This window comes from Pelodiscus sinensis, chromosome 3 (assembly GCF_049634645.1).
Source record: "Pelodiscus sinensis isolate JC-2024 chromosome 3, ASM4963464v1, whole genome shotgun sequence".
NCBI lineage: Eukaryota > Metazoa > Chordata > Testudines > Trionychidae > Pelodiscus > Pelodiscus sinensis.
Window position 1 is genome coordinate 192,326,576 of NC_134713.1, and position 13,913 is coordinate 192,340,488.

The 13,913-nt window shown below is 43.6% G+C and overlaps 1 long non-coding RNA gene across 1 annotated transcript in view; it reads right to left on the reverse strand.

The window, feature by feature from the left end:
- Window positions 1-1,534: 1,534 nt before the first annotated feature.
- The window catches only part of LOC142827698 (uncharacterized), a 67,998-nt gene continuing 55,619 nt past the window's right edge, over window positions 1,535-13,913 (reverse strand). The window contains exons 3-4 of the long non-coding RNA XR_012902413.1: window positions 3,470-3,569; window positions 1,535-1,673 (exon numbers count right to left, since the gene is read on the reverse strand). This is a non-coding gene — a long non-coding RNA (uncharacterized LOC142827698). The remainder of the gene's footprint in view (window positions 1,674-3,469; window positions 3,570-13,913) is intronic.

Below are 13,913 nucleotides of genomic sequence, written 5' to 3' on the forward strand. Positions count from 1 at the left end.
AATATTTGTGAAGGTTCTGAAATGTTTGGTTAGGATTTTTTCCTGAAGTTTTACATTTGCTTGCTGTTAGTTCTAGCCAAGAATGGCATGGGTATAACTGAAATACGATGACAAAATCATTTCTTGTGATGTCTCTAGTCTAGATGGCAGCAACACACACACACACACACACACACACACGTGTCTAACATAAGCAGCTTAAATAAGTGACCTGATTATCAGAGGTCCTGAGCGCTCACAGATCTCTCAATGGTTTCAAATCCTAATTCTTACCCAAAATGACAGCTTTCCAGCTAAACCAAAAAAAAAACAACCAATTTTTGCCCAAAGTTTGGGATTTTCATTTTAAAACCCCCCTCTGAAAATGGATAATGGTTTTATTTTGAGGTTTTTCAATAACTTCCCCCTCCTCCAAACTTCAGATACATTTTGGGGGTAAATATGGCTAAATTTTATACGGCCATCCTCACAAAAGCACTTGGGAGGATAAACATTTAAAACCATTTTTTAAAAAAATCATTTCTATTTTTCTCAGGGGAAAAAATTCATTTCCTGGCCATCTCTACCACATACGCCTCAAACTTGAATCTGACTCAAGATCCAAACTTTGTGTTTTCTCCTAAAGCACGAGCGGCCGGTATGCTAAGCAGGGAAAGGCATCGCCTTCCTAAACCTCCAGCTTGACCCCGCCCACATTCCACACCTAGAACGCCTCCCCGTTGGCGTTTTGGGGGCAGAGTGTTGCTGTCCCCAGAACCCATCCTCCCCATGCTTCAAGGCCAGGCTGCACATCCTCCTCTCTCCCCATGCTCTGGGGCCAGGAAGGTTCGGGCCACACGCTGTCTGCCTTCCCCATAGTCCAAGGAGGCTGGGGTGTGCGTGCCCACCCACCCATCTCCCCTCCCCATGGTGGGGGGGGGGGGGACACATGCACAGCAAGTTGTCCTGCCTCCCCCCCCATGATGGGGTCGGGGCCTCCCTCAGCTCTGCCTTCACCGATGGTCCATTTCCTAAATAGATCCTTCTTCCCCCACATAATGAAGAATTTGCCTTTCAAATTTTGATTGAATTAAATTATCATCATTCATGATGTTGTACGATAGAATTTAGAGGGATCACAGCTAAATCACACACTGCGCTACGTTCTGTACATAGTTAAAGACAGCCCCTGCCTCCAAAGAATGTACAGTCTAAAGGGGGAAGATGCTGAAAGGTGGCATTATTATCCCATAGGGAACTTAAATACAGGGCATGCCTGCTATAAGTCGCCCAGGTATATATCCGTTCCGCACTAAAATCGCTGATGCTTGTAGGAACCAAGGTGTTATAAGTCCTCCCATTACCCGCCCTTAAGTCGCGCAAAAACCAAAAAAGTCCGTCAGCCTCATGAAAAAAATTCCCCGCTTTAAGTTGTTTCGCTGAGTTCAAGTTTTTTGGAACGTATCTTAGACCTATAGCGAGGACGGCCTGTATCACAAGCTAAAGGGCCTAGTGCTGCAGATGCTTGAGCTCACGTATAAATTTACTCACGCCAGTAAAACAGTCGGGATACCGAAGGGCTTGTCCACATGGCAACACACTTGGAAGCAAGGGGGTGCGAGATGTCGATGTTCTAACGCTGTGTACTCCAACTGTCCCGAGTCCTGTTTGAATTGATTTGCATGCCGGAGGAGCTGTGTGGCAAAGCCAGGGATGAAACGCAACTTTCCCAAGGCCCAGTCTCATGCTCAGCTACAAGACTGTCTATCTTGAACAGGCATGGAGAACCTACAGATCTGTCGTCTGGCTGGCATTGGTCTGCTCTGCAGCGAGGCTCAGGGGCATCGTCACGCTGCCGGGGGAAGCCCCGAGCTTCGGTGCCCCCTTGTGGTACTGGAATGTGAGTGGCGCCTCGGCGCCCTCTGTGAGTGAGGTGAGTGTGTCTTTTGGTCTTGTTTTGTTTGCTTCTCACCTGGGGGCCAGGCCAGTAAGGTTGCTCTGGGGGGGTTGATTTGTCTGTGGGTCAGTGTCCCCCATGCCCCCAAAAAATGTTTCCCATCCCGATCTAGAAATATAAGCGAGCTGTACTAGTGTGTTAGACATGTTACCTGGGTTATTACAAGCCTTATATTACCATTCCATTATCAGTTATCTCAGAGCTGCATCTCTATCCCGCCCTCTGGCCACACTGGGCAATCAAACCTTTCGCGTTTAGAGGGATTACTACTTATTTCCTATATTATCCACTACCACAAACTAAAACAGGGAGGGAAAAAAGCAATTAGGTCTTGCCGGTTTTAAGGCTGCGCTGAGCATAAGTTAAGAAAATATCATAAATTTTATTTCATGACTTCTTGCCAGTGGTTAAAAATGTGCAGTCCATATGAATTCATATAACCGGGGTGGAATGTTGGGAAAGCCCATAAAGATTTTGCGGTCTGCCCTATAATGAATGTAGTTTGATATCGAGTCTGTTTTTCACAACATGGCAAAATGAATCATAAAATACTGGACCTTGAAACTCCTGCCTTTTTAACAATAGCCTGGGGGCAGTTTACAGTGTAATGAATTGTAATTAACCCACCTTCAAAATCTTTTATGAGTATTTTGCCAATTAGCTTTGCATGCTTGCTAATGACTCATGGCTCGCGCATGTCTTCGCAGAGCAGGCTTTTATAGCACACGCTGGCCTGTTAAGGCAGCCAAAGTATGCAGGGCAGTGAGGTATATGCAGGTAAGATCTGGCCAATATTGCTTTCACCAACCCAACAGGCTTTGCCATCTTCACAAACACAAGATCAGCGTAATGTATAGCAATGTCAAAAGCCTTGGTTTCCAAAGGATCGCGAGGAATGCAACGGGTTGAAGCAGGAACATCTGTTGTTACTTAGTACTAACATATATAATGCTGCTAATTGCTGTGCCATCTTTGTTTTCCTTACTTAGCACTAAGGTTAGAATTATTTTATTTTTGTGGTTCGTGGCTTCCTGCCATTTGCAACACAAGGTCCACTCTAAAGAAAATAAAACAACTATCAGGCTGCCTACTTCCATGGTAGAAGGTTGGGGGGGGGGGGGTTGTTTTAAATTAAAGAGAATAAGAACAGCAATGCTCAGCACCCAGAATCATAGCTTGGATGCTGGATTTTTCTGAATGTGGGTATTTATTGACATGTGCTCTTTTCTCCCCTCCCTTGCCACTGTTTTATGGGTGAACTGGGGCATTTGCTGTTGGGAACATTTGTCTCGTGTGTCCTGCGTTCAATTCCATGGTGCTGAATGTGTCAGTCAGCGGCTGATTACATCTCACTATTATTTGTTCTTCTCTCCCCACTGATCAATGGGCAGCAATCGATCCAGCGGAGGTCGATTAATCGAGTCGATAATCGACCGCTGAGAGCTCTCCCGTCGACTCCGCTACTCCTCCAGAAGAAGTGTAAGCGGAGATGATGGGAGAGCATCTGCTATCGACTCACTGCAGGGAACTTACTGCGGGAAGTAGATCGAAGGACGTCGACTTCAGCACCGTTATTCACCTAGTAGAAGTTGCGTCACTTAGATCGATGGTAGCACAGACCAGGCCTTCATTTCTGAGCATGGAAGAGAGGGACCCAAAGTGAATTAGATTTCCCATTTGAAGCCCACTTGCACCTCTGACACCATGAGGCTGCAGTGAGACTAGTGTGCTGGGGTGGGTCAATCAGAAGGATGTAGCAGCCTGCCCACGTGTGCTCTCCCCGAGTCATAGAGCTGTCAATGTACAAAGCCAGGAGAGCACAGCAACAGGCCTCCATACTCCTCCCTCCTTCCCTGCACACTCCCCTAGCCAGCCATGGTTACCAAAAACCCCTCCCCCCCATCATTCTGGGATAAATTCACAGGAGTACATAAGCAAGACACAAGAAGTCATTCTTCTGCTCCACTCTATTCTGATTAGGCCTCAAATGGAATAGTGTCCAGTTCTGCGCACCACATTTCAGGAAAGATGTGGAGAAATTGGAGAGGGTCCGGAGAAAAGCAACAAAATAAAAATATGGCCTGTGAGGGAAGACTGAAAGAATTGGGTTTGTTTAATTAGGAAAAGAGACGATTAGAAGGGGACATGATGATAACTTTCAAGCACCAAAAGGGTGTTACAAGGAGGAGGGAGAAAAATTGTTCGCCTTAACCCCTGATGACAGGACAAGAAGCAATGGGCTTAAACTGCAGCAAGGGAGGTTTAGGTTGGACATTAGGAAAAACTTCCTGTCGGAGTGGTTAAACACTGGAATAAGTTGCCTACGGAAGTTGTGAAAACTGCATCACTGGAGATATTTAAGAGCAGGTTCGACACACACCTAGATGGTGCTTGGTCCTGCCATGAGGGCAGAAGACTGGACTTGATGACCTTTCGATGACCTCCCTTCCGGTTCTAGTTTTCTATGATTCTAATGCCTCATTTCATTCACTCAGCTTTCCAATATTGAGTTTTTCTTTAATGCAGTCTACTCATGACCTTCCACAACTTGTACTTAATATATCTGAATTAAAGGTGGCAAAATTTGCAGACAATATTAAACTACTCAAGATAGTTAAGACCAAAGTAGACTATGAAGAGCTTCAAAAAGATCTCACCAAAACTATGTGATTGGGCAACAAAATGGCAAATGAAATTTTATGTTGATAAATGTGAAATAATGCATATTGGAAAAAATAATCCCAACTATACATATAATATGATGGGGACTAATTTAGCTACAATTACTCAAGAGAGAGATCTTGGAGTCATTGTAGATAGTTCTCTGAAAACATCTACTCGGTGTGCAGCGTCAGTCAAAAAAGCAAACAGAATGTTAGGAATGTTTAAAAAAGGGTTAGAGAATAAGACAGAGAAAATTTTATTGCCTCTATATAAAACTATGGTACTCCCACGTTGTGAATACTGTGTACAGATGTGGTTGCCTCATCTTGAAAAGATATATTGGTATTGAAAAAGGTTCAGAGAAGGGCAACAAAAATGATTAGGGGTTTGGAACATGTCCCATATGAAAAGAGATTAAACATTTGGACTTTTCATCTTAAAAAAGAGGAGAATAAGTAGGGATGTGATAGAGGTCTATAAAATCATGACCGGTGTGGAAAAAGTGAATAAGGAAAAGTTATTTACTTGTTCCTATAATGTAGGAAACTAGAGGTCACCAGATGAAAATAGTATGTAGCAGATTTAAAACAAACAAAAGGAAGTTTTTCTTCATGCAGTGCACAGTCAACCTGGGGAACTCCTTGCCAAAGGATATTGCAAAGACTAGGACTTTAATAGGGTTCAAAAAAGAGCTAGATAAATTCATGGAGGTTAGGTCCATAAATGACTATTAGCAGGGCTCGCCGAACTGCGGTGAGTCCCACTCGCCAGCTGCGCTGTCTGGCGATCTGCGCATGTGCAGATCGTTCTGCGCATGTGCAGATCACCCGAACCCGGCTCTTCTGGGTTACAATCTACTCGCCCGTGGCGAATAGATTGTATTATTTGTCGAGCCCTGGCTATTAGCCAGGTTGGGTAGGAAAGGTGTCCCTTGCCTCTGTTTGTCTGGAAATGGATGACAGGAGGGGGATCACGTGATGATTACCTGATGTGTTCACTCCCTCTGGGGCATCTGGCACTGGCCACTGTCAGCAGAAAGGATATTGAGCTGGATGGACCTTTGGTCTGACCCAGTATGGCCATTCTTATATTATGTTCTTATGCAAAGTTAGAGCAAGTACTTCACCTTCCTCCGTTTGTAACAGTTGTAATTGTGCCTTTGTAAAATAATAATAAAGCAAAGAATCTTGCTGTTGCAACAATTCCCTTAATATTATAAAAACAAAAAACTGTGGGTGAGATTTTCCAAATGTTCAGCACTGAATTAATTCTGTCTCCATTGAAGTCAACTGACGTCAATAGGAGCAGAGATAGGTCAATGCTGAGCACATCTGAAAATTACACGGTGTGTCATAATGTGTTAGTTATAATTTGGGATCTAGCCACAATCCAGTGTTTTAATATAGAAACTTTGCCACTCTCTTACTCCCGCAGACGAAATCTGCATCATGAAGTGTCATTTGAATCCAATCAGAATTTTATATGGGTTTTAAAGACCACGGGATGCGGTTAGAATACAATGCTTAGCCTAGATCTGTATCATTCATCCATCTAGGTCTCATGGAAGCCTGAGCTCTTGTGGCAAATTATCTGCTATTTATGCTTTCTTGAATTCAACACAATAGTCTTGTAGATATCTGCGGGAAGTTCTTACCCAGCTGGGTCACCCGCACTTACATCTCATACAGCCTGCGTATGGGTATTCCTTCCCAACCCTCCAAGCCCAAGTTTCCATGGTTGATCTATGGAAAATTCTCTGTTTCCCATGAAAGAATGCTGTTATAGGGCTGAATTTTCTGCACTTCCTTGATTCCCCTGCTTTCACAGGAAACAACCAGAATCTGGTTACTTCCTCTGGCATTCTTGTAGCAATAGAACCGGACCTCCTGGCTGGAGAAGGGCAGCACTGGCTTGACATCTGTAGTCAGTGTTATCTTAGGTCACCATTTCTGCTGTTTGGGCACACGAACGCTCCGCATTTGCACACATCCTGTTTGCATAAGAGCTGGTAAGTGCCCCATCCCTGATCCTGAGCCAGGATAGCCCTTAACCTCACTGGACTAATAGCATCAGTCCAATGTGAAATAGGCTAGTCAAATGGCATTGGCTTGTCATTTCCTTCTCTCGCAAACTGCTGTTACCTGTCCCAGGTCTATGTCACTCCTTTGTGAGTCACTATCTAAGGGCTTCAGCAAAAGTGGTCAAACCTGGGATATACTTAGCAAAAGAATTTGAATAAGTACTAGTAAGCTGTGTGCTTCTGAGGTGTTCCTGGGGGGCCACGTTTCAAATATTTCCTGTTTCTTATATGTTCTAACACTACCACAATAAAGACAAATGCAAAGTGTTCCACTTAGGTAGGAACGATCAGTTTCACACATACAGAATGGGAAGCGACTGTCTAGGAAGGAGTATGGCAGAAAGGGATCTAGAGGTTATACTGGACCACAAGCTGAATATGAGTCAGCAATGTGATGCTGTTGCAAAAAAAGCAAACATGATTCTGGGATGCATTAACAGGTGTGTTGTGAGCAAGACACGAGAAGTCATTCTTCTGCTCTACTCTGCGCTGGTTAGGCCTCAGTTGGAGGATTGTGTCCAGTTCTGGGCACCGCGTTTCAAGAAGGATGTGGAGAAATTGGAGAGGGTCCAGAGAAGAGCAACAAGAATGATTAAAGGTCTAGAGAACATTACCTATGAAGGAAGGCTGAAGGAATTGGGTTTGTTTAGTTTAGAAAAGAGAAGATTGAGGGGGGACATGATGGCAGTTTTCAGGTATCGAAAAGGGTGTCATAAGGAGGAGGGAGAAAACTTGTTCATCTTGGCCTCTGGGGATAGAACAAGAAGCAATGGGCTTAAACTGCAGCAAGGGAGGTTTAGGTTGGACATTAGGAAAAAGTTCCTAACTGTCAGGGTGGTCAAACACTGGAATAAATTGCCCAGGGAGGTTGTGGAATCTCCGTCTCTGGAGATATTTAAGAGCAGGTTAGATAAATGTCTATCAGGGATGGTCTAGCCAGTATTTGGTCCTGCCGTGAGAGCAGGGGGCTGTACTCGATGACCTCTCGAGGTCCCTTCCAGTCTTAGTATTCTAGGATTCTATCTGTGCATGGCTATTAGGTGCTTTATGGCTAGGGTTGCCAGGTGCCCAGTATTGAACCAGACAGCCCAGTATTGGCGCCTTCCATCCGGTAAAGAAATTTAAAAAATACTAGACATCTAAAATGGGACCACAACTGCATTTTGTCCCTGGTCCCTTTTTTCCCCTTCAACAACTTTTCCTTTTCCTGCAGCTTTTTTTTTCTCAATAGAATTTTTTCACTTCACTGGATAGCATCTGGGTTCCTTCACACCCCTCTACAACCAGTTGTGTGGGAGGTCAGTACACTTCTGGGGCAAAGGACGTCATGAACAAGAGGTGCTTGGACCTGTACAAATCCCTACAGGTCACCACCAATCCGATAATCCCTCTAAGAATGGGCTAGGGACCAGACCCATATTGTATGGTAATCATTGTAGCCTTTAGGGATTGCATAGATTCATACTCAGTTCATGAGGCCACACAGGGTCCTTATAAACAGGCAGACACACCTTTTGATTTGAACGGATTGAAAAATAGGACATTTTTATGAAAATGTTCAGGAACATTTCATCCTTTTTGGTCAGGATTAAAAATTTGGATTAAATATATGTTCCATGTTTCAAAAATTTGCTGCCTGATGCAGTAAGGTTAAAAAAACAAACAAACAAACAAAACACAGAAGGAAACCTTGAAACTTTTTTTTTTTTTGGTAAGATAGAGAAAGAGAGAGAGAAGGGGGTATACATTTTACCTGTATAAGGTATCCAGGACTGAACCCTACGTGTTTGCTCAGTTTATTGAAATACACGTTTTTTCTTGGGACATTATCAACCTGCTATACAGCCGTGATTTTCAACTTGTGGTCCACAGCCCCTGGCAGTCCACAGACTAAGATTTCCAAAGGGCTCCACACCTCCATTTGAAATATTTTAGGGGTCTGCAAATGAAACAAGGTTGAACACCATGGCAGTAGGGGCTTTGCAGTCGTCATGTTTGCAATCATCTCCTTAAAGAAAACCTGATTATTCTGCTCTGAGAACCAGCCTGGGAAGCAGAAATATTTCTTCCTGTTATCCCCACTTTTCCAGAGTCACCGTAAGTATCCAGGCCTGCTGAGAATCCAAGCAAAGAGAGGTCAGAATGGACCAGCTCTGCCCTTACCGTAGCCTTCCACATTAGCCGATTACCGATTAACTGCAGCAAAGTTCAAAGGGTTTGCTTGAAGGCCAGAAGAGGCTGAGGATTCTTTTTAATAATTCTCTGGGGAAAATAATCATTCTTATTGCTTCTTAAATGAAAGCTAATATTCTCATGCTATGCTGCTGGGAAGAATTAGGAGAAAGTGCTAATTCTGCTCAATAAGAAATCCTTACTGATGCAAAACTCCCAGAAACAACAAGAGTGTTGCCTATCTAAATATGTTAGGAACGGGCCTTTGTGAATGTTCAACCGTTGACTTAAAAATTGACCCCGATAATGGCTTCCGTTCTTGTTCTCCTACACCAATGCCAATTTTCACCAGTTGAAGATCTGGCATTGAGTATTTAACAGCGTAGAATCAAATGTAATGAAATAAAGTCAAACTAGGCTAAGCTGTCTTTTAATAAACTCTAGTACTACCAACCAACACACGAACTTCTCCTTGCCAACTTGGAAACAAGAGATGAGCTAGACGGTTTCTATTTTTATGTTAAAATGGAAACAGAGGTGGGAAGGTTTCATGGAATTTACCAAGCCAAAGAAATACTTTTTCTCATTTTAAAATTCAAATGGAATAAAAATTATAGCCTTCCAGTGCTATTATGGAACTGTAATATTAGCCCTTCACTTAGCTGACCTTTAGCAGTGAGGAACCAGCTGCACTAACTTGGAACTTCGGAGTCTACTTCCTAAACCAATCTAATTCCCTCCAAGGTTTGCCCTTTTTGGGGGGGAGGAGGGGAGAGGAATTATTACACCACCTGGCACAGGGATTATTATTGACTCTGGAGAGAGGAGTCTAGTTTTGCAATAATTTTTACAGATTGCTAACTGAAAAACAAGAACAAAAAATGAACCACTAGGTAGCTGAAACCACTGATTTTCACTCTTCCTTCCTGCTCCTATGTAATTTATTGCAACAGACCTCAGCTCCCACACTAAGTCAGGCACTTTGGCTCGGCCAAGATCTTAACTGTGTGTGGGCACCAGCCCAAGGAAAGAGTCAACCCAAGTCTGTGGATTTCGGACCACATTGCATGAGGCTGCCACAACCGGCACTGTGTTCACATCTCCATTTTGGGACAGGCACCACTAACATGGCTTTAAAAATTAACTATTAAGAGTGATCCACTTCTGATGTAGCATTTCACTGTTGTAACTGAAGAGGAGCGGGGACCCAAATCCAACAACTTTGTCAATGCTCCAGACAGGGTTTTGCTTTTGCTTTCAGTGGGGCTTTAGACAGGTGCAAAGATCCAAAGACCTGACTGCATGGAACTATAAAAGGGTTGACACCCAGCCTGGCTTACCATGGACACAAGCACAGCTCAGCTGGTATGGCAGGCAGGCAGGCTGGCGGCATTAGAAATGAGGGGCATCTGATAGAACTTGATATTTCTGTTGGCTAATCATGGTGTGATACAATTTTGTTACGTCTCTTCACGTGTTTAATTCGTGAAAGGCCTCATTCACTACAGTATTACTCCAGGTTTACACTAGGGTAACTTTGTTGACTTCGGTAAAGTTGCATGGCCATCAAACCACATTCATACAGTGAGGAACCAGACTCTGTAAACGCCTCTGAGATGTTTAAATTTGTGAAGTGGCATAAGTCCAAGATGTCATCACAGAGTGTGTGTGTGTATAAGTGTAAATGTGGAGCTTGTAGGCCCTATAAGTGTTTATTTAGAAGACACATGAGGAAGAAAAAAGCAGCATTTCAAAAAGAGAACATTTTTAAATGTTTCCCCTGCAAACGTTACTACATTTTTTATGAAAACAAATTGCACAGACAATGTAACTGTCCTCTGAAGAGTTATTCTGTCAAATGTGGAGATTAAATTCAATGAAAATATGACAAAGTTGGCGCTTTTATTGTTTTGCTGCTGTGAGTGTAACTCTCTCTCCCAAGTTAACAATGACATTGCTACAGGGATCTCCAAAAAGCAGGTAACTTTGTAGATTTTGTCACATCACTAGAGGAAACAGTATTGGAACTGATGAAAATTATAGGTAATGTTGGAACCTATTCATAGAGCCCTGCAAATCTACTGATATCCTCTTTATATCCACGGGGACCCGCTTCTGCAAATATGGGTGCAGATACCCACAGCTCATTTTTGCAGATATGGATGCGGATGCAATACACATGCTTTATCTAGAACCCTTCAAATTTGCGGATATCTGCTTTTTATCCTCAGGTATCTGCATCCATGAATGTCAGTGCAGATATCTGTGGCTCATTTTTGTGGATACAGATACAAATTTTGTATCTGCACAGGGCTCTACCTATTCAGGTTACAAGATTAGTGATACAAAAATTAGAGAAGAAGCACTATAGCTTTCCTGTGAGGTAAGCTAGGCAAGATCAACCATAGGCAGATGTTATAGTACTGACCTAACCTAGTAAACACCACAGGGCATTGTCTCAGTTCAGGATTCTACAAAAAGATACTTATCGCATGTTAGTCATCTCCTGCTTTAAAAAACCTACCAACCCAAAATAAAAATCATAAATCTTCCTGATAGCGAAGACAAAATATTCAAAGTATTTCCAGTTTGAAGTTGTCTTACTTCAACTGTCAGTCATTGGCTTCCATTGTTCCTCCTTTGCCTGGTTCAGTGGTCACCCCTTAACCCTATCTTAGATAAACTAAATAGATCATTCTTCTAAAGTGTCTTTATAAGGCCTCTAAAATAGCAGATGACAAGACACAGATTCAGTCAAGTACCTGGCCTCTTAATGTGAACCCAACATGAAATAAGAAAACAGAGCTTCACTTCTGAGCATACTCTTTTGCCAATGTAGAGGGAGAAGGTGGTGACAATTTGTGTCTCAGGGCCACATTCAATGGTACATCTCCTGAGGTGCCATTAAGGCGACCAAAATATTGCCTAATGATTACTGGGAATATTGTACATTACAATACTATACAAGTATTAGTGTCCTACTTCTCTGCATATAGCTCATTTTATCAACTGAAAACCCCGGTAGGCAGAAAAATCATGTGCCATCTTTCATATTGTCTATAATATAGACTTTGTGCTACCTCTGTGGGTCCGGGGACAGACTAGATCCTGCTTCTCTTGCGTGTTGTAAGAGGCAACTAAAAGGGGGCTACCTAGAGAGGAACGGACTTGTCAGCTTAGAAATTTGCCCAAGACAAGCCAGATGATGAACAAGTCAACCATGTCCATTATGGATTGTTCACAGGTCAGATTAATAATGACCATGCCATCTGTATCCCACCAGGGCAGACCCGGCAAGCATACTACTGGTGTAACTTCAACAAAGAGAGAGCAAAGAGAGAGCATGGAATTGACCTTCATATGCAAATTTGACGTTTCCCATGGCTTGAACAAAGACTTGAACTGGATGGCCAATTATAAAGCCAGCTTTCCTTACATTCAACACCCAATTGACATCAAAAGCTAAGTATGGGATACTTCCAGTCCACTCAGCCTCGTTAGCACCATCACTACAATTGACAGGTACTTTTTTTCCCCCTTCTCCCTACATTTTCTGTTATAAATTGTGGGGGGTTCCCCCTTTTTTTCCTCCACTCAAGCTCATCTGAGGAAGTGGGTCTTGCCCACAAAAGCTCTTGATTTTATATATATATATAAACTAGTTTTTAAAGTTAGACTAACACAGCTCTACCCCTTTGAGACTTTGAACATCAACATAGCCACATGGAATGTAACGACATTGAGACAAATTCACTAAATGAAGGTGACAGAAACGTGGGCTATGCTTCTTGAAGCTTTTTCAGTTTCAGATAGTCAGAAAGAAGCAAGAGGGCCTTGTGATCAATGCACTGGTCTGGATTAACTCACTAGACTGGTTCAATTCCCGAACCTACCTGGCATTTTTTCAGCTTGGGCAATGTCTCTGTGCCCAGGGGAGCTGATAGTCTCCTCAGACCCCTGGGCAAGGTGGAGGGGAGCAGCTCTGTGTTCCCAGAAGGGGTGGGGCCTCAGGTGGAAGGGGTGGAGCCAAAGGCAGCCAGCCCTCAGCACCACCCAGAGCATGGCATGCCCCCTCCTCCCAGCCCTTTGACCCACCTGGAGCGTGTGGCACAGTGCTCCAGCAGTGATTTGTGGGGCTTGGGACAGCTGCCCCTTTGCCCTCCTGTTGACGCGCCTGTCTGTGCCTAAGACCTCTCTCAAACTAGTACGATAATCCTTCCTTTGCCTATGTTGTTCATGAGACAGGAGGGGCTGGGCTCTTGGGAGGTGTATGTGTGGTGCTGAGCAAAACAATCAATTGTGTTTTTCCCTCAACAACCTATTCACCATACGAATGAGAGCGGGTTTAAGGGCTCTGGAAACAACTAGAATACTGAGGGCTGAGTCCTTGGAATATCTTCATGCTCCTCCCTTCACGCCGCTGGATCAGACAGAGCTCGACAATCTTTATCCGCTCTGGTAAACTCAACCTTAGTTTACACAGAGGATAACTTCCCACTGAGGCTCAGAATAAATAACTCAGGTTTCCCAAACAAGTTCTCTACCATCGCATTAATGGCGCAGCTCCATTAACCCCAGCCCAGCCTGTATTCAGCCCAGACTTCCTCACAATATCACATCATAAAACCGTCATCCATCTGGCACAAATTGAAGGCCCAGCTGGAAGTATTCGCTACAAGAAAGAAACCAAGGACAGAATTAGTATCCCACAAAGTTGTTTTTTCAAGTCGCAGATGAAGTGCAGAGCCATGCGTCGAAGTCCACGGTACGCCCACACGATAGAAGGGCTGTCTAGGTTTTCGAGTCTTTGAAAATACCACTTGGTTACCTCCCCTTTTTCTTGCCAGGAGAGGTTAACAAAACTACTGAAGGATGAAACCGTCTGAAAGCAGGCTTTCTGGATCGTCTCATAGGAAGAACATATGGATTTGTCTTCACCCTACAATGGGGCGGGGAACTTTTTTGGGGCCAGGGGCTGCTGACCCACAGAAAAACCCAGCGGGGGCCACAAACAAGTGAAAGGGGAAAAACCCCACAAATCCTTACTGATGTGGTCCCTGA